At 40.2% G+C, this 22,459-nt stretch overlaps 1 protein-coding gene across 1 annotated transcript in view; it reads left to right on the forward strand.

Annotated features, from left to right (window-relative positions):
- KIRREL1 (kirre like nephrin family adhesion molecule 1) overlaps positions 1 to 22,459 on the forward strand; it is a 204,499-nt gene that overhangs the window by 17,488 nt on the left and 164,552 nt on the right. The window lies entirely within an intron of this gene.

Consider the following 22,459-nt stretch of genomic DNA (forward strand, 5'->3'; position numbering starts at 1 on the left):
AATGAAGATCCTAAATCACTCTAGTGGGTTGGTCCGACAATGTCCCACCATGACCGATCTTCGGGCCATTGATTATAGGACCAAAGGCAATGAGGATCCTAAATTACTCTAGTGGGTTGGTCGGACAATGTACTAACCATGACCGATCTTCAGGTCATTGAGGATCCTAAATTACTCTAGTGGGTTGGTCCGACAATGTCCCACCATAACCAATCTTCAGGCCATTGATTATAGGACCAAAGGCAATGAGGATCCTAAATTACTCTAGTGGGTTGGTCCGACAATGTGCTAACCATGACCGATCTTCAGGCCATTGAGGATCCTAAATTACTCTAGTGGGTTGGTCCGACAATGTCCCACCATGACCGATCTTCGGGCCATTGATTATAGGACCAAAGGCAATGAGGATCCTAAATTACTCTAGAGGGTTGGTCCAACAATGTACTACCCATGACTGATCTTCAGGCCATTGATTATAGGACCAAAGGCAATGAGGATCCTAAATTACTCTAGTGGGTTGGTCGGACAATGTCCCACCATGACCGATCTTCAGGCCATTGATTATAGGACCAAAGGCAATGATGATCCTAAATTACTCTAGTGGGTTGGTCCAACAGTGTGCCACCATGACCAATCTTCAGGCCATTGATTATAGGACCAAAGGCAATGAGGATCCTAAATTACTCTAGTGGGTTGGTCGGACAATGTACTAACCATGACCGATCTTCAGGCCGTTGATTATAGGACCAAAGGCAATGAGGATCCTAAATTACTCTAGTGGGTTGGTCCAACAGTGTGCCACCATGACCAATCTTCAGGCCATTGATTATAGGACCAAAGGCAATGAGGATCCTAAATTACTCTAGTGGGTTGGTCGGACAATGTACTAACCATGACCGATCTTCAGGCCGTTGATTATAGGACCAAAGGCAATGAGGATCCTAAATTACTCTAGTGGGTTGGTCCAACAGTGTCCCACCATGACCGATCTTCAGGCCATTGATTATAGGACCAAAGGCAATGAGGATCTTAAATTACTCTAGTGGGTTGGTCGGACAATGTACTAACCATGACCAATCTTCAGGCCATTGAGGATCCTAAATTACTCTAGTGGGTTGGTCCGACAATGTCCCACCATGACCGATCTTCAAGCCATTGATTATAGGACCAAAGGCAATGAGGATCCTAAATTACTCTAGTGGGTTAGTCCGACAATGTCCCACCATGACCGATCTTCAGGCCATTGATTATAGGACCAAAGGCAATGAGGATCCTAAATTACTCTAGTGGGTTGGTCCGACAGTGTCCCACCATGACCAATCTTCGGGCCATTGATTATAGGACCAAAGGTAATCTATTGGGCACCTGCCAAGCCCTTCATCGAAATCACAGCTATATTTTGACCTCCTAATTTAGGATAAGAACACCTGTAAGTAAAACATTAACGTATACAGGATGGGCAACAGGTGGCAGGTGCCTCTCCACAATGTGCCCCTCTCTCGTCTTTTTCGGCTCAGCGGGTGGTGGCGCGGTTTGTCTCTCTCTCCATATTAATCCAGTTTTTTTATGTTGAGTGCGGCTGTGTAGCTAAGCACCTGCATAAACAACCTTATTTCCTCCCCATTCCCAGCAGCAAACAAGAAGTCTTATTTTTTTCTTTTTTAAGCTTATTTTTGTATTTATTTTTGCTCCATCTCGCTCCCCTCCGTGTGACCAAGCAGCAGAATATTGAAATGTTTATCCTGGAGGTCTGATATGATAGAAGGGAGGATGAGGATAATAGGGGAGGTAATCACAGGAGGAGAGCGCGGAATAATAAGTGACTAACCCCATCCACGCTTCACTGAGCCGCGGAGAGCCAGAGACGTGAGGTTCTGCTACTGATATATCCCTGTTATAGGAGAGCAAGGCAAAGGCCAGACGATTCACAGACGAGGGGACCCGACACTCCAATCTAAAAAAAATTGTCAGCCCCAGGTTAAGATTAGTGACATCATCACTAGGGTGGAGCGATCGGGATCGGCCGGAAAATGATCGGAAATCGGATTTTGAAATCTCAAGATCGACTCAACCCTAAAGGTGACTTTTCCCATAGAGAAGCATTGACTAGGGTTGAGCGATCGGAAAAGTTCGGAATCCGATCGGCGATCGAGCAAATTTCACGATCGGGATCGGCTGGAAAATGATCGGAAATTGGATTTTAAAATCAATCCTGAAATCTCAAGATCGGCTCCACCCTAATAATCACCTACGTGATGTCATCTAATTTATCCAGCTGACCAATCCTAGAGGAAGGGGGTGCTGAGGGTCAAACAAGGGAACATTAAGCTTTTTTAATGAAATACTATATTTTATGTTTCACAAGCTAGAAATGGAAATTTCCAATTTTTTTTTCCACACAGCTCTGTTCCCAGTGATTTTATCATGTGTCATACAAAGGCCAAAACCAAAAATATTCATACTAGAATGCATGCATCCATTTGGTAGCTTTGTGTCCGCTGGCACTTTACGACGTCCGCTTTCTTTGAAGTGGGGACATCTGGCTCAAACCAGTTTATTTCCAGAACATCAGAGACTAAATATCATGTATGTATGGTGACCTTAAAGCTCGTGTGTCATGGAAAAAGCACAGATACCCCAATAGGGGGCAGTATTATAGCAGTTATACTTCTCAATGTGGCCTTACTATTCTAATAGTTATAGTCTTATACATAGGAAGTAGTATTATAGTAGTTATATTCTTGTACATAGGAGCAGTATTATAGTAGTTATATTCTTGTACATAGGAGTAGTATTATAGTAGTTATATTCTTGTACATAGGAGGTAGTATTATAGTAGTTATATTCTTGTACATAGGAGTAGTATTATAGTAGTTATATTCTTGTACATAGGAGTAGTATTATAGTAGTTATATTCTTGTACATAGGAGTAGTATTATAGTAGTTATATTCCTGTAAATAGGAGCAGTATTATAGTAGTTATATTCTTGTACATAGGAGTAGTATTATAGTAGTTATATTCTTGTACATAGGAGCAGTATTATAGTAGTTATATTCTTGTACATAGGAGTAGTATTATAGTAGTTATATTCTTGTACATAGGAGGTAGTATTATAGTAGTTATATTCTTGTACATAGGAGTAGTATTATAGTAGTTATATTCTTGTACATAGGAGTAGTATTATAGTAGTTATATTCTTGTACATAGGAGTAGTATTATAGTAGTTATATTCTTGTACATAGGAGGTAGTATTATAGTAGTTATATTCTTGTACATAGGAGTAGTATTATAGTAGTTATATTCTTGTACATAGGAGCAGTATTATAGTAGTTATATTCTTGTACATAGGAGTAGTATTATAGTAGTTATATTCTTGTACATAGGAGCAGTATTATAGTAGTTATATTCTTGTACATAGGAGTAGCATTATAGTAGTTATATTCTTGTACATAGGAGCAGTATTATAGTAGTTATATTCTTGTACATAGGAGCAGTATTATAGTAGTTATTTTCTTGTACATAGGAGGTAGTATTATAGTAGTTATATTCTTGTACATAGGAGCAGTATTATAGTAGTTATATTCTTGTACATAGGAGTAGTATTATAGTAGTTATATTCTTGTACATAGGAGCAGTATTATAGTAGTTATATTCTTGTACATAGGAGGTAGTATTATAGTAGTTATATTCTTGTACATAGGAGTAGTATTATAGTAGTTATATTCTTGTACATAGGAGTAGTATTATAGTAGTTATATTCTTGTACATAGGAGTAGTATTATAGTAGTTATATTCTTGTATATAGGAGTAGTATTATAGTAGTTATATTCTTGTACATAGGAGCAGTATTATAGTAGTTATATTCCTGTACACAGGAGCAGTATTATAGTAGTTATATTCTTGTACATAGGAGCAGTATTATAGTAGTTATATTCTTGTACATAGGAGGCAGTATTATAGTAGTTATATTCTTGTACATAGGAGCAGTATTATAGTAGTTATATGCTTGTACATAGGAGCAGTATTATAGTAGTTATATTCTTGTACATAGGAGTAGTATTATAGTAGTTATATTCTTGTACATAGGAGCAGTATTATAGTAGTTATATTCTTGTACATAGGAGTAGTATTATAATAGTTATATTCTTGTACATAGGAGCAGTATTATAGTAGTTATATTCTTGTACATAGGAGTAGTATTATAGTAGTTATATTCTTGTACATAGGAGCAGTATTATAGTAGTTATATTCTTGTACATAGGGGTATTATTATAGTAGTTACAGTATATTCTTGTACATAGGGGTAGTATTATAGTAGTTACAGTATATTCTTGTACATAGGAGTAGTATTATAGTAGTTATTTTCTTGTACATAGGAGCAGTATTATAGTAGTTATATTCTTGTACATAGGGGCATTATTATAGTAGTCATATTCGTGTACATAGGAGCAGTATTATTGTAGTTACACGCTTGTACATAGGACGCAGTATTATAGTAGCTAAATTCCTGTACACAGGTGAGCAGTACACTTATTGCTTCATTTTTAACTAAAAGTAATTTATCAATGGAATGACCCTTTATTACTTTCTACACCCTATTAACATAACGTCTATAGAGAATTATTTCACTCCTTTCAAACACATCAAAAACATATTTGCAGCAATGTTCTAAACACATGAATCTTTTATAGGTAATATGTATTCTTAGGTTGTGGTTTTATTTTACACCAAAGGCAATGAATTTATTTTCAAGTTGGGCGATCCCAGCGTGGAGGGTGGTGTGAGGGGTAGATGTTCAGCAGGAGATGGGATGTTGGAGTTCGGATTTACTAAGCAGACAGAATTCCTTAAGGCCTTTGTCTTTACGTGAACCTTAATGTGCACTGAAGCTTAGCGCTGGTCTGTGGTTCAGAAGCCGTATTAGGGGGATTGTTTAATATTGCAGAGGATTGGAGAGCATAGAGCAGAACTGAATGGGACGGTAATGATATACAACCATAAATTTGTGAAAGGTTGGCATTGAGGGAATAGAGTGAAGAAGGGCAGATATTACTGGCGGCAAGGAAGAAAAATACCATGTTAGTAAATGGCAGTGTACCACCTGTACATTATCCGCCACCATTGCCAATATTAAGATGGCTGCTGCCTCTATAAATCTCATTATATGAGGAGAAGGCTATTTTTTCTTGATTTTTTATCCTCACGTTCTAAGACTCATGACTTTGTTTTATCTTTCTGTCAAAACCATTTAGGGTATATTACTATAGTAGTTATATTCTTGCACATAGGAGGCAGTATTATAGTAGTTATATTCTTGCACATAGGAGGCAGTATTATAGTAGTTATATTCTTGTACATATGGAGTAGTATTATAGTAGTTATATTCTTGTACATAGGAGTAGTATTATAGTAGTTATATTCTTGTACATAGGAGCAGTATTATAGTAGTTATATTCTTGTACATAGGAGGTAATATTATAGTAGTTATATTCTTGTACATAGGAGGTAATATTATAGTAGTTATATTCTTGTACATAGGAGTAGTATTATAGTAGTTATATTCTTGTACATAGGAGCAGTATTATAGTAGTTATATTCTTGTACATAGGAGGTAATATTATAGTAGTTATATTCTTGTACATAGGAGGTAATATTATAGTAGTTATATTCTTGTACATAGGAGTAGTATTATAGTAGTTATATTCTTGTACATAGGAGCAGTATTATAGTAGTTATATTCTTGTACATAGGAGCAGTATTATAGTAGTTACATTCTTGTACATAGGAGCAGTATTATAGTATTTATATTCTTGTACATAGGAGTAATATTATAGTAGTTATATTCTTGTACATAGGAGCAGTATTATAGTAGTTATATTCTTGTACATAGGAGCAGTATTATAGTAGTTATATTCTTGTACATAGGAGCAGTATTATAGTAGTTATATTCTTGTACATAGAAGCAGTATTATAGTAGATATATTCTTGTACATAGGAGCAGTATTATAGTAGTTATATTCTTGTACATAGGAGCAGTATTATAGTAGTTATATTCTTGTACATAGGAGCAGTATTATAGTAGTTATATTCTTGTACATAGGAGTAGTATTGTAGTAGTTATATTCTTGTACATAGGAGTAGTATTATAGTAGTTATATTCTTGTACATAGGAGCAGTATTATAGTAGTTATATTCTTGTACATAGGAGGTAGTATTATAGTAGTTATATTCTTGTACGTAGGAGTAGTATTATAGTATTTATATTCTTGTACATAGGAGGCAGTATTATAGTAGTTATATTCTTGTACATAGGAGTAATATTATAGTAGTTATATTCTTGTACATAGGAGCAGTATTATAGTAGTTATATTCTTGTACATAGGAGCAGTATTATAGTAGTTATATTCTTGTACATAGGAGTAATATTATAGTAGTTATATTCTTGTACATAGGAGCAGTATTATAGTAGTTATATTCTTGTACATAGGAGGTAATATTATAGTAGTTATATTCTTGTACATAGGAGGTAATATTATAGTAGTTATATTCTTGTACATAGGAGTAGTATTATAGTAGTTATATTCTTGTACATAGGAGCAGTATTATAGTAGTTATATTCTTGTACATAGGAGTAGTATTATAGTAGTTATATTCTTGTACATAGGAGCAGTATTATAGTAGTTATATTCTTGTACATAGGAGGTAATATTATAGTAGTTATATTCTTGTACATAGGAGGTAATATTATAGTAGTTATATTCTTGTACATAGGAGTAGTATTATAGTAGTTATATTCTTGTACATAGGAGCAGTATTATAGTAGTTATATTCTTGTACATAGGAGCAGTATTATAGTAGTTACATTCTTGTACATAGGAGCAGTATTATAGTATTTATATTCTTGTACATAGGAGTAATATTATAGTAGTTATATTCTTGTACATAGGAGCAGTATTATAGTAGTTATATTCTTGTACATAGAAGCAGTATTATAGTAGATATATTCTTGTACATAGGAGCAGTATTATAGTAGTTATATTCTTGTACATAGGAGCAGTATTATAGTAGTTATATTCTTGTACATAGGAGCAGTATTATAGTAGTTATATTCTTGTACATAGGAGTAGTATTGTAGTAGTTATATTCTTGTACATAGGAGTAGTATTATAGTAGTTATATTCTTGTACATAGGAGCAGTATTATAGTAGTTATATTCTTGTACATAGGAGGTAGTATTATAGTAGTTATATTCTTGTACGTAGGAGTAGTATTATAGTATTTATATTCTTGTACATAGGAGGCAGTATTATAGTAGTTATATTCTTGTACATAGGAGTAATATTATAGTAGTTATATTCTTGTACATAGGAGCAGTATTATAGTAGTTATATTCTTGTACATAGGAGCAGTATTATAGTAGTTATATTCTTGTACATAGGAGTAATATTATAGTAGTTATATTCTTGTACATAGGAGCAGTATTATAGTAGTTATATTCTTGTACATAGAAGCAGTATTATAGTAGTTATATTCTTGTATATAAGAGACAGTATTATAGTAGTTATATTCTTGTACATAGGAGTAGTATTGTAGTAGTTATATTCTTGTACATAGGAGTAGTATTATAGTAGTTATATTCTTGTACATAGGAGCAGTATTATAGTAGTTATATTCTTGTACATAGGGGGCAGTATTATAGTAGTTATATTCTTGTACATAGGGGGCAGTATTATAGTAGTTATATTCTTGTACATAGGAGTAGTATTATAGTAGTTATATTCTTGTACATAGGAGTAGTATTATAGTAGTTATATTCTTGTACATAGGAGCAGTATTATAGTAGTTATATTCTTGTACATAGGAGTAGTATTATAGTAGTTATATTCTTGTACATAGGAGGAGTATTACAGTAGTTATATTCTTGTACATAGAAGCAGTATTATAGTAGTTATATTCTTGTACATAGGAGCAGTATTATAGTAGTTATATTCTTGTACATAGGAGTAGTATTATAGTAGTTATATTCTTGTACATAGAAGTAGTATTATAGTAGTTATATTCTTGTACATAGGAGCAGTATTATAGTAGTTATATTCTTGTATATAGGAGCAGTATTATAGTAGTTATATTCTTGTACATAGGAGCAGTATTATAGTAGTTATATTCTTGTACATAGGAGTAGTATTATAGTAGTTATATTCTTGTACATAAGAGTAGTATTATAGTAGTTATATTCTTGTACATAGGAGTAGTATTATAGTAGTTATATTCTTGTACATAGGGGGCAGTATTATAGTAGTTATATTCTTGTACATAGGAGTAGTATTATAGTAGTTATATTCTTGTACATAGGAGTAGTATTATAGTAGTTATATTCTTGTACATAGGAGTAGTATTATAGTAGTTATATTCTTGTACATAGGAGTAGTATTAGAGTAGTTATATTCTTGTACATAGGAGTAGTATTATAGTAGTTATATTCTTGTATATAGGAGGTAGTATTATAGTAGTTATATTCTTGTACATAGGAGGTAGTATTATAGTAGTTATATTCTTGTACATAGGAGCAGTATTATAGTAGTTATATTCTTGTACATAGGAGCAGTATTATAGTAGTTATATTCTTGTACATAGGAGCAGTAGTATAGTAGTTATATTCTTGTACATAGGAGCAGTATTATAGTAATTACATCCTTGTACCCAGGGAGTAGTAATATAGTAGTTCTATTTCTATCCACAGAAGGCCACTATAAAATAGTAATATTTCGGGCTAGTTGATAGTATGGACTATTTGACTTCTGAGTATATACATTTGCTCCTTGCTAGTGTTGATAGACATGATGACCTCATATAATTAGCTTCACACTTCTGTCATCCAAATCTGAAAGGAAAATGTAAATGCCCCCCCTCCACCCATAAGATCTTCCTGGCTTGTTTCAGACTCCTATATAATCCATAGTTACACTGGATTCATGACTGTTGCTGTAACTCCCTTTGCAAAACATTTGGAACCTAAGCAGTCTGAGACTTGTGGTGCTACTCTAAATCTACAAGATTCCATAGACTGCTTCTAAATCTACAAGATTCCATAGACTGCTTCTAAATCTACAAGATTCCATAGACTGCTTCTTCGGGGTTTATTTTACTATACTTTCTGTAAACTCATTTACTCGCTGCCATAACATGCTGAGCCTTGTAGTTCTTAAGTAGATACGTACGTCCTCTTTACATAGTTGTGATGATAATTATACCAGTTAGTTAATAATTCATGTCCGCCGAATCATTCCCGGAGCTCCTGCGGGCAATCTTTAGATTTTATTTACCTCTCAAAACTTCCTTAGGGTGCAGTAAATACATTTACGTTCTTGTTGTGTCTCGCGCCAAGTGTCAGCAGATTCCTGGATATATTTATCTAAAATACACAGAGCTGCGCGAGGATAAACTGTACTGTATAGCAGTGTGTGAACCTAATCAAATGAAATCCGCCATGTCCATCTACACCGCCAGAGACCAAGGGCTTCTCCATGTCTACCCCAGAGGTGGGATTAGTAAGGATCTACCATTCCCCAGACGATGCAGTCAAATCCCATGCAGGTTTTGTGTTTCCGTCAATTGCTCCAGAGGTTTTAACGCTGAAATTTCAAGACATTCGATGACAGTGGAAGAGCTTCTGTATCTCGGGGTGAATTTTTCAGAGGATGGGGTGCTACGTCATCATCAATAATTGATAATCAATTTAGGTGGGATATTATAGTGAGTGATCTGGTAAGGTCATGGGGTTAGGGTGGCCTTAACGGTCACATTAGGGGAATGAAGGATCAGGTTGTCGGATGCCGAATCAGGTCTCCGATGTCAACTCCTTGTTCCTCTTCCAATAAATAAGTCTGTACGTGGTAGTCCAGGATCCTACTGTAGACTTTCCAAAGTAGGTGGCGCTTGGCAAGTCTTCAGTCTTTGACTTCCGCCTTATTACTCATGATCTTCTTAGACCTTTAGCGACCTCCTTGCTTCCTATAGGGTGTATTTTGACTCTCAGCCAACAAAATGGCCATAGTCATCGTACAACGTCGATGCTATTATTACTCGTGATGAAAATGATGTTTTCTGACCGTAATGTGGTCTTTGCCCTTTGGTTGGTGGCGCCTTTCATGACTCCACGATTCCACCTTCTCTTCAGCGTGTCTTGAGCTTCTTCCCACTTCCTACCGGGCCATCGCTGTCCTTCCCGCACATATATCAGAGAGGCAGCGCGCACCTCGGAGTCTGCACTTATCTTATTTTTTCTCACGGTTAGTTTCTCCTCCAGGAGGTTGAGGATATGAATTATGTAATTGTAACAGGTGATTACCACATTGTGCAAATCTCTCGTTAAAGTACCTTCCACAATAGAAGCTGCCAGCCCTCCACTGTGCTGTTTTTGTAGCGTTTCGGTAAGCTTTCCCTGCGGCAGCTCAATGTTTGGATGGATAAGTGGAAGTATTTTTTGCCCTGCCGACAACCCTTTAACTGCTTGAACGCTGCGCAAGGCATTGTGGGACTTTGACAGGGGTCAGGGAAGCAGATAGCATGGTGAATTAGAGGGGCTCTACTGCGACGACTAAATCTGTCTAGATACAAATCTACAGTAACGTGAGATGGGTTCGCGAGAGTCTGGCTTTACTCTAGTTTCTTCTATTAGATTAGATAGTGAGGCAGCGGTATCTGATGGTGTACCTGCAGCCAAAAATGAAGACTTGCCAGTAATACTGTAGTTTGTTTTCCACTTCATGTAGCTGGTTGTCTGTATCGAGACTATCAATCAGTCGAACAGTCTTTAGAGACGTGACCTTTTAGCATCGCTTTGGCTTAATCGGAGCCTACCGTAAAGCAGGTACTAAAAAAGTACCAGGTACTTTTTTTTGGAACAACCCAGCCCTGCAGATAAATAGGTTAAGGTCGTCTAAATCAAGCCGTGTCTTTCCTCTGCTGCCGAGAAACACTGTTTTTATCAATATACAAGTGAGCTCTTTGGAGCAATGGCGCTTTGCCACTTACCTTTCAGGAGCAATGGCCATCCCCTCGTTGAACCAAAGAGCTCATTTCCATTTTGACAAAACCATCACTATTTGGACAACCGAGGCACTGATTCATAAGGAGAAAACACCAATTGATTCAGGTGACCCTAACCTAATCCACTTACAGCTGACTACAAACTCAAGATAGCTAGTTTGACCAATTCTCTCTACTGACCCACATACATGTTATTGGGCCATGTTAAAAATCCAGCTGTCTAATCCTTGACATGTCCTGTTAGGAGAGAGTCGAGGGGTCCCTGCCAAAACCCACTGGGTTGACCGACTTTGCTGCTTGCGGTTTCATAAGGAAGTAGCTGAAGACTTCAATCAGACATACTGGCGGACCCTTTAACATGTTGTTATGTCTTGACTCCGATGTTGAGAGAAAGAAGGGCTGAGCATGTTTCAATAGGCCCGATCCTTTACTCTCAGGGGCGATAAGTTGCCCACAAGTTGTCCCCTAAGGTGTCATTATTGTCCTTATTGAGAATGCGTCCACGCTCAGCCAACCTGAGTGTGCATGAACAATACTAGGTACAAAAAGACCAACAGGTCCAGTTGTGTAGGTCTTAGTGAAGAAGGAAATAGCTAACTTCTCCTCTTGCTCCAATATACCTGGACATTGGATCTTCACCAAATAAATGGCGCAATTACAGTGTCCATGTGGAGATCCAAAAACAGAGGTCTGAAGTCCGAAGTTTCCCTTTATCAGAGGTCCTTGGACATTTGGAGGATTCTCTGTGACTTGGCTGAAGATGGGGCCATAAACATGATGGATTTTTCGTAGTCAGTCAATAACCTTCCTGCTATAAGAAGTTAAGCAGATCTCCTTTAGAAGTGAGCCGGGGCGGTGGGGAGTGTGTGTGGCCGGAACTCATTGTGTACGGCTGAGTATTACTATAGCTTTTGGCTTTGTGTTGAATAGCTTCCTGCGGTTGTCCCACACAACGCCTGACTGATGTCACCTTTGTTTTATAATCAGCCGTATTCACAGGACCCTCAATGGCTCATTACCCGCAGCTGCCTCAAGAGCCTCTCATACAAGATGCCTTTTTATCACTTTAAGATCAGTATTTTTCAGCAATTTTTGTCATATTATCTCATAGAACCACACATCTCTATATCCCCCATCATGGAGCGCGTACTCCAGCCTATCATATGCGATACTGACTGTGGAGTCAGTGTATCCAAACCCGTCATGTGCAAGACCATATGCTCATCTGGTGTATCTAAACCTATCATGTGTGATACTGTCTCATCGAACCACACATCCCTATACTCCTTAATATCATGTGCGTACCCAAGCCTATCGTGTGTATCCAATATGGCTATTGTGTGTGATACAGTTTGCTGAGACGGTGTATCTGGGCCCATCGTGTGATACTGATGGTAGAGACGGTGTATTTAGGCCTATCATGGGTGATATTGTCTGAGGTGGTGTATCTAGGCCTATCATGGTTGATACTGTCTGCTATAAGTCGATGTCTCTAGGCCTATCATGGGTGATATTGTCTGAGTCGATGTATCTAGGCCTATAATGGATGATATTGTCTGAGCTGGTGTATCTAGGCCTATCATGGGTGATATTGTCTGAGGTGGTGTATCTAGGCCCGTCATGGTTGGTACTGTCTGCTATAAGTTGATGTATCTAGGCCTATCATGAGTGATATTGTCTGAGGTGGTGTATCTAGGCCTATCATGGGTGATATTGTCTGATTTGATGTATCTAGGCCTATCATGGGTGATATTGTCTGAGGTGGTGTATCTAGGCCTATCATGGGTGATATTGTCTGATTTGATGTATCTAGGCCTATCATGGGTGATATTGTCTGAGTCGATGTATCTAGGCCTATAATGGATGATATTGTCTGAGGTGGTGTATCTAGGCCCGTCATGGTTGGTACTGTCTGCTATAAGTTGATGTATCTAGGCCTATCATGAGTGATATTGTCTGAGGTGGTGTATCTAGGCCTATCATGGGTGATATTGTCTGATTTGATGTATCTAGGCCTATCATGAGTGATATTGTCTGAGGTGGTGTATCTAGGCCTATCATGGGTGATATTGTCTGAGGTGGTGTATCTAGGCCTATCATGGGTGATATTGTCTGAGGTGGTGTATCTAGGCCTATCATGGGTGATATTGTCTGAGGTGGTGTATCTAGGCCTATCATGGGTGATATTGTCTGATTTGATGTATCTAGGCCTATCATGGGTGATATTGTCTGAGGTGGTGTATCTAGGCCTATCATGGGTGATATTGTCTGAGGTGGTGTATCTAGGCCTATCATGGGTGATATTGTCTGAGGTGGTGTATCTAGGCCCGTCATGTTTGATACTCTCACACTTCTCTGTTTTTTACACGGCAAATGTAACTTGGGAGAAATCAATTCCAGGCAGTAAAGTATGCTTGTAATCCTATTAACACGGAGTAATCTTAAAATCCTAAAGTTTGCCGGAGGATGAAGAAGAAGATGTGAATAACAATGGCGGTATCCCTGGGTGGTCTGTTTTGGATGCATTCGGCGGCCTCACACATTGCCACGACTGACTAAACGTGTACGCCAATGACTATATTTGTGTGTACATGTGCGTATCCCACTGGTCATTCACCCTGCTGTCCTACTACATGGATGTCCTCTCCCAATGAAATTGGTGGATTCAGCCAATATTCATCAGGTGTGTCTGGGCACCATTAGCCACATCCTGGATTCCCCCACTCTTTGGTGGTACATTCCATCTTCTTGGTCTAAACAAGCCACACCTCTTTTGGGAATGAAGACTATCCCATTAGAACCAGGAACCTCAGAAGGAAAATATATTTACCGAAATTTATGGGGATAGTGTAAATAATATAAAATCTAAATATATGGTAATGAAGTCAAAGGGGCGTGGTTTAGATTAATGTCAAATGGGGTGAGGACTGGAACAACATTTTAAGGGGTTGTCTGTTTTGACTACTCCTTTTCAAAGTGTGATCCCTCCTAGAAGATGAAGATCTACCTTCTCTTGGTCTACTATCAATGGTAGTGGTATGAAAGAGTATTCAATGAAATACTGCAACAGCTGACCGCATTTTGGGGAGTCCCAATTCTCGGCCAAGCATGTGTGCATGTGAATGGAAGGGCTGAAAGGAATAACTTTTGGACGAATGAATATGGCTGACAGTTACTGAATATGTATGACCACCGTTAACGTCTATATCTGCTCTGAGGCACGCTTGCACTCACGAGCGATCTTCTGCATCATCCTCTATATAGATTTTGCTTGCTTTGGCATCCGTCGCTACGCCAGTTTCCTGGTGTCTTGATGCCATCATTAATCACCAGTCATTTTGAGCTCTCCCTCCTTTACAGCATACCCCCCAGTATGGCAGACCTGGCAGGAGATGCCTAGTATCGCTCTACAATGCCGTACTGTTTATTATGCCTGTACTCACATCCCCGCTGCTTCCTGCTGACGCTTTGCGCAAATAAAATCAACGGTAATTAGACTTCTTTTTGTCCCCAAACAAAGGCGGTTTAATGATAGTTGAGATAAGAGATGTTTATTAATATCCATCCTTGTGGATCTACAATGGACCTCCCTAATCGCCTCCTGCACGGAAGAAAACACACGGCCATCGCATTGGCTTGAAGATATCCCAGCCTTTGTTTTATGGTAGAATGGGCTGATTTCTGAACGGGGTTCTTCATCTATCTTCGGCTTTGATGTGCCGCTCACATGACTGGTGTCAGCATTCCTCCATGTCCTCGCTCTGTACGCACCTCTCTGTAGGCCACCTGCCCCTTCATATTAGCCTACCTTCTAATTCGCTGCTGGAGATTACAGTCCTGGCAGTCACATAGTAGCTAGGGTTGAGCGATCGGGAAAGATCGGATCCTGATCGTCGATCGAGCAAATTTCACGATCGGGATTGGCTGGAAAATGATCAGAAGTCGGATTTTCAAATCTCAAGATCGTCTCAACCCTACTGTATATATAATATACAATTAGGGTTGAGCAATCAGGATCGGGAAAGATCGGATCCCGATTGGCGATTGAATAAATTTCACGATTGGGATCGGCTGGAAAATGATCGGAAATCGGATTTTAAAATCGATCCTGAAATCTCAAGATCGGCTCAACCCTAACAGTAGCGACTCGAGCATCAGTCACACAATCCCACTGGAGTTCCATTCACAAGGAGGCTTTCGGGGGGCTTTTTGTACCCCTGATCATTGGGTGACCCAACAATTGGGCCCCCAATGATTGGACTCTTATCCCTGCGAATAAGGGATACATGTCTATAACAACATAACCCCTTTAAGGCCCTATTCACATCTGTGGTCGGGTTTCCGTTTGGGAAGTCCGCTTAGGGACCCCCCCAAATGGAAACTTATACGCATTAACAACATGCAGATGTGAACTGGGCCTTAGCTGTATGGCTATCCTTAAGTATATGTACATATTAGGGAGATTAAAGGGATTCTACCACTAAACTAACATTTTTTCTAATTACCACATTGAAATAGCCTTAAGAAAGGTTATTCATCTCTTACCTTTAGACGTGGTCTCCGTGGCACCGTTCGCAGCAATGGGGGCGGGCCCCAGCGCTCAAACCACTGCTGCCCGAGAGCTCACTCCAGCGCCGCCTCCATCTTCAGCTGCAACCCCGCCTCTTCTGTCTTCCATGTCGGTCCAACCTCCGACACCTGCGTAGTACGCTCCTGTATTGAACTACAAGAGCAAGAGGGGCCTCTCTTGCTCTTGTAGTTCAGTACAGGAGCGTACTGTGACCTCCCAAAAATGGCCACTGGCCGGCCGCAGTACGCTCCTGTATTGAACTACAAGAGCAAGCAGGCCATTTTTGGGAGGCCGCTCTTGCTCTTGTAGTTCAATACAGGAACGTACTGCGCAGGCGTCGGAGGTTGGACCGAGATGGAAGACAGAAGAGGCGGGGTTGCTGGTGAAAATGGAGGCGGCGCTGGAGTGAGCTCTTGGGCAGCAGTGGGGACGCCCCCATCGCTGTTTGAGCACTGGGGCCCGCCCTCATTGCTGCGGAGAGCTCATTTGCATACTGTTTAAAAACAGCATTTCTAAGGAACGGCGCGGCGGAGACCACGTCTAAAGGTAAGAGATGAATAGATTTTCTTAAGGCTATTCCGACGTGGTGATTAGAAAAAATCTTGGTTTAGTGGTAGAATCCCTTTAAAACGCAAGACAGTCTTAGTTACCCTTAGCCACCAATCCCAGCGCAGCTTTCATTTTGAATTCTACTCCTGAAAAATGAAAGCTGTGCTTTGATTGGTTGTTATAGGCAACTAAGTGTGTTTTAAGTATGTGATGAGTTCTTTATTGCGGGTGTGCAGTGTAGGATAACAGCCCCCAAAAACATCTAACATCATTTGATATGAATATATCTACGGCCGTCTGCCATCTTGAATTCCTGAAATTGACCATTATGGCCGACTTCTACGTAAATCTGTAGCAGTGAACAATTGAAACCCCGACCATCGGGTGGAGAGTCCCTTTAAGGCCATAAAAATGTGACAGGAGCTGTTTTTTGTGTAGCACAACCCCTCCCCTGCCATATAGCGGGATTTGTGGGGGCTGATATTAGCCATGACCCTTATTGACCCCGGCAAGATGCTGACAACAGTCAATCTCTGAACTTGTTAGACGCCGGCGTCACCCTTCACTTCATACCAAGCGAAGAATAGGCTCTCCTGGCGCGGTTATTAGAAAGCCTTCATATTTTTATTTTCTCAGCCTAAACCTCTTATCAACGGCAAACATGCTTTTATGAGCGCCTGAAATCCCCCCCCCCCCCCCCTTCTCCCCGGTGGCGTAACCCCCAGCATTATTTGTTTGTACACTGGAGAGTCTATAAAAGCCGCTTCTCGGTATGGAGATCTTTATTGTTAGGAAAGAGAGCGGAAAGGCAAGATGTGTATGGCGGCGGTGCGGGATTAACTCCTAATACACCAAATATTGATAATCCTAAAATATATAACCCATGTTGGAAGACTAAGAGACTCTGCTGTCCCGTAACATGACAAATAGGGGTCAGGGTACGTCCATTCCAGAGGGGCAGCCCATGTAAAGGCGTAGTGGGCAGCTAAACGTGTACTGACAGCTCAAACAGGTGCATGATTTGTAACAGGGCATCAGTCCGGCAGCTGCGTGAGCAGGACATGGTGAGGAAATTTATCAAACGTATCAAACATATCAGGTAGAGCGCGGATAAAACCGTATCAGGAAAAAGTTTGTTCGTTTTGGTGCAAATTTTTATATTTTTTAAAATTTTATGGAACAGATTTATTTAACACTAGCATATGCCCGCGATTTCGTCTGCGGATTGGTCTTGGCGCTGAGCCACTTATATTTAGCCAATTGCTGTTGTGGATGATCCGCCTGCTCCCGTGTCTCGGCTCTGCTACATCGAAGCATATGCGCAGCATACTCAGTTGTATGTATATCTCTGCATATGGAGAACGTAGTCAGCAGTGCTACAGCGCAGCTTAAGCTCTGCTACATCTGGCCATTTGGATTAGAGGGGTGTTCTTATGTCAGTGTCTGAGCAGCTTCTGTGTTACAAAGGGCTGAATGGCTGTTGCTGAAATTTGCCACAGTTCGATCAGCCTGCTCCCGCGTCTTGGCTCTGCTACATCGCTGCATATGCATAGGATACCCAGCTGTATGTTCGTTTGCATATGGAGAGCCTACAGAGGTGTGCTACAGTGCTGCGTAAGCTCTGCTACATCGGGCAATTGTGATTACAGGGGTTTGGTTATGTGACTGTCTTAGCAGCTTCTGTGTTACAAAGGGCTGAACGGATGTTGCTGAAATGTGCCAAAGTTCTCCCCCATCAGAGGCACAACAACACATTCCCTGTCGTATTCACTGAAACTCTACATCCGATATACTCCTCTTGCCCACACACAGCCTGCATGTTCTGTAGTATCCTGATCTTCCATTTTCATCAGCTTTCACACTGTTCAGCTTCATCCTATATAGCTCTGCCCACAAAATAGCATGTAACTCCGCCCACTGCCTAGCATGACCCTATCCTAGAATGGCTCAAGGTCATCACAGGTCCTTTAGTGTTGTGTGAATCTACATTCCTTCACTGCGTTCATGTAGTGATGTCATTTACCGGGATAAAAAGTAGCCTATGTTTTCATCGGGGTTCCTATCTATGTATGTGGCAAATTTCATGCAAATCCGTTCAGCCGTTTTTGCGTGATTGAGGAACAAACATCCAAACCCTCAAACTTTCACAATAGTAGGATTAGTTAATATTAGTAGGAATGATAGGAAGGATGTTTCACCTGCATCCAAACGGGGGCTCAGGCTCTAACACAATAAGGGTCCATTCTCACTGAGTTTTTTGGCGAGGATTTTGGCGCTGAATCCATGTCAGAATCCACGTGGGAAAAAAGTCTCCCCATAGAGTTCTATGGGTTCCGCTTTTTTTTTCCGCTAGCGGAAAAAAAGCTTCCTTCAGGCAGATTCCACCTGCGAAAACCAACGTAGTCAATGGGAGGTGGAAAATCCATGTAGCGGATTTTGGCACAGAATTTGCAAAAACCACGTGGAAAAAACGCTAGTGCTTTTTTTCAAGGTCCATACACTGTGTTGTAAGAAAAAAAACATGAACTAATTCCTGAAGCAGATTTTTTCCTCGCCAAAATACTCTGTTAATGGACCCTAAGGGTAAATTCACACAGAGTTTTTTGGACTGGAACCTGAGGCGGAGGCCGCCTCAGGTTACGGTCCATAAAACAGATAGCCGCGACTGAATTCCAGTGTACTGCATCGGCATCCAGTCGTGCGCCCTGCTCCGGATTAGACCCAATGAATGAGCCTAGTCGGGAGGAGGGAGTTTCTTCAGGCTGAATCGCGAGGCAAAACGGCTTGAAGAATGAGCATCTTGCTTATTGATCTCAATGGGAGCCATCTTTTTGGTCAGAATTTTGAGGCGAATACGACTTCAAAATCCTGATCAATTTTACTTCACTTCCACTCTGTCACGGTAAACATGGCCTACAAAATGGCCAGCTACAGAGTTACATAGCCAATCACAATCTTTTTATTTATTTTTTTCCACCTTGCCACTGGCCGGCATGCGGTTAAAATCCGGCTCTTCGTCCTTCCCTTGCCGCTGTTCGGGGAGGGGGTCAGTATACCATTTATTAGTCAGAGCAGAGAAGAGAATAATTTCTGGACGATGAGTAAGTACAAATGGCGCAGTTTGACAGCTCTTTCCGTGCGCTGCCGCCTGGCAGGGTGGCCCATTATTGTTTTTGTTACGGGAAGTCAACAGATAGATGCATTTATTTCTGTGGATTTTCTATATCACTGGTGCCATCATTGCATTGCAGCACAGTGAGCAGCACGCAGCGGGATAGCGTGTCCTTCCTCACAGCTGGTGGTGGGCACGGCACTCAGCAATCCCCTTTAATCACCGCGTCTCAGGATCTTTTTTTGTGTCAGGTTTTCAGCATTTCTTTGAACTCTGGAAGCTGGCGCCACCTATAACCATCTCCGATTTATCCCAGGTAAATGGCTTCCTTTTAATGGTTTACCAATATTCATCTTCTGCCTGTAAAACGGCAGCCGGGAGATTTTTTCTTAATCTGCTCTTGCGAAAAAAAATAGTAGACTGGACTGTTTCATCAAAATTGGTCCACAATTTCCTAGGCATTGGGTCAATCGATTTTCTAGGTTTGAAATTTGATATTGGTAAAATCTAGAAATTTTGGTAAAACAATTTCCGCATCTGACATGGTGTCTTCTTCTGGGTTATCCCAACCACTTTGATGACTGTCTTCACTGGGAGTTGGCAGGGACATAATGGAGGGTGTAGCAGGGTCCTGAGGCCCAATAGACCTTCTATGGATGGTGGGGCTTGTTTTAAATTTTGCGTTAGAGCCCAAGTGCTTCACGCCCTTGGATTGTTAGGTATGACAGGATACTATGGTTCGAGAGAACATAATCACATCTGGTGATGGGCCACGTCTTTTTGTAGTCTGACACCTTCAGGATAACGTTAGTTCGGCCAACAACTCTTTCTTCCCACCTTGTCATACACATGCACACGCAGTTAGGCCAATGATGGACATGTCCTCAGTGGAGAATTTGGAGTAAATGGTGCTGGACACCTTTGGTAGCATCAGATCAGGCATTTTGAAATCCAGTTGGTCCATCGTTCTCTGTCATGAAGAGTCAGGAGGTCCCTGCCGAGTCCTTCATTCCCTCAACACTTGATATCTGGCATTATTGGGGCATCCCTATATACATAATATCATCCGTTAGGCCTACCGAAATCAGCAAATTTGTCCATCTTCTATTGCGTATGAGGGCACTTGTAGCCTTATTGAACCAGGTTTAGCCATTTGTAAGGAAATTTTACGAATTGGGTTTGGCAATCTCACTGGGCACCTATATCCACTGTTGACCTGATGCCAATAGATAACATAGGGTAAGATTATACGTTATGGAATTTTTCCAAGAAGACCCAACTCTTGTAGATTGTGTACCCCATATAGGCATCACAATGTCTTTGTAGAATGGGAGGAAATCCACAAAATCACGGGGAGAACATATAAACTCCTCGCAGATGTTGTTCCTGGCAGGATTCGAACCCAGGACTCCAGCGCTGCAAGGCGTGTTCTTGCTGCAGGTTGACCACAGGTTTCACCGCTATACACTGATGGGTGAAATCTGAACTGAAAATGAGTGGTTTTTCTACATCAGGTTTGCGAATCAACAGCTCGATTGCTTGGGGTTTTTTTACACATGGAATTTTTCTGCTTCATGTGAATGGTGCTTACAAATCCCCAACTCCATGTATGGTACTGCAGATAATATGCACTGCCAATCTATACCAAATCCGCACTACATGAGGGTGAATTTAGCTCCTGTGATACTGGAGGGTGAGGATTGACTGACTCGCCTCACGCCTGAGAAAGATGGAACAGCTGGATAAATAGGATACGAAGCTGGAAAAGAGCAGAATCACATAATGACTGAGGAGAGTGTCCGCGAGAAGCCGATGATTGACACTGTAAAAGGACAGAGCCCCGTCTGCAAGAAAAAGGAGCAAACAGGGATCTTAAGACTCGGCAGAAAGTAGGTCATTAGACCCCTTCTCGTGTTCTGCTGTACATATCACACAATATCCAGCCTGTCTGTGGAGAACAGGGGTGCTGAGCCCATATAAAAAGCCATACACGTTATTTTAACCCTGTAGGTGATGGATCGGGTTGGTTATCCATTGTGGTCCTCCAGTATGAGTACCTTTTATAGGGTAGGGGCGCTAATTTATAGGAAGACTTGGCCTTCGTGTGCAGGGTAGATATCTCCATTGGTGTGTGTTGAATACCATCCTTACCATACTTCTCCCTCCTCCATTGCCGGCTTCAAGATTTGTGGGTAATATAAGATGCCCCACAACTTGGAGGGAGGAGTAATACACCCCAAAATCTACATCAAAGACATATGACCTAGTCAACTAGTGTGTATGTGTGTGTGTGTGTGTGTGTGTGTGTGTGTATATATATATATATATATATATATATATATATATATATATATTAGTTTTGTTTGTTTTTTTAACAATCCTGTAATATTCACTCTGGCCACTAAGCCTAATAAACCCCTACAAATGCCAATTCTGTAGGGTTTTTTTTTTTTTGCCACAGTCACCTCATTTACATCATAGACAGTATTACAATACAAGATAACACTCCTGAGCCACCATTGCAACCACTACTGACAATAGACAATGTCACAACTCATTTCCTCCCTGCACAGAGCATGTCTAGAAAACTCTCTCCAACTTCAGTGAGTCGACTCCTGTCTATTGCTGCCTATGGCCATGATTAGGCCGTAAAGCATATCACTAAATGCTGTTAACAGAACAGAGGCGACGCTCAGGCAAGATGGCCGCCCCGATAATTATTTTCAGAAAGCAGAATAAAAACATTTGGACAATCACAAAAATAAAAACAACTAGAAAAAAGTGATAGAGTTCACTGGTTAAGTAAATTGGTGATATATTCCTATTCTATAAGCACCGCCCCTGCTCACATACTGCATGAACATGCTAATTTGCATATCCCCTCCCCTGCTTAAGTCTTGCTGCAGGACATACTACATGCCCCTTGTGATATAATCATACAATCCTATCAGCTATAAATAAAATAAAAAAAAATTAAAAACTAAAAAACAGCAATTGCTTTTACTTTCGCACCCAACACTTTGCTTCATCCATAAATTTCTGATCTACTTATTACATTCTGTAAAGCATTTGGCGGCGTTTATTCCGTACGGAAAATAAATGACAATTTTCAAATTCTCCGGGGCCTCTTAATGGAGGAATATTAGTCAAACAATTTTTCTTTTGCTCCGTACGTGTC

Source organism: Leptodactylus fuscus, chromosome 7 (genome assembly GCF_031893055.1).
Source record: "Leptodactylus fuscus isolate aLepFus1 chromosome 7, aLepFus1.hap2, whole genome shotgun sequence".
In the NCBI taxonomy this organism is placed as follows: Eukaryota; Metazoa; Chordata; class Amphibia; order Anura; family Leptodactylidae; genus Leptodactylus; species Leptodactylus fuscus.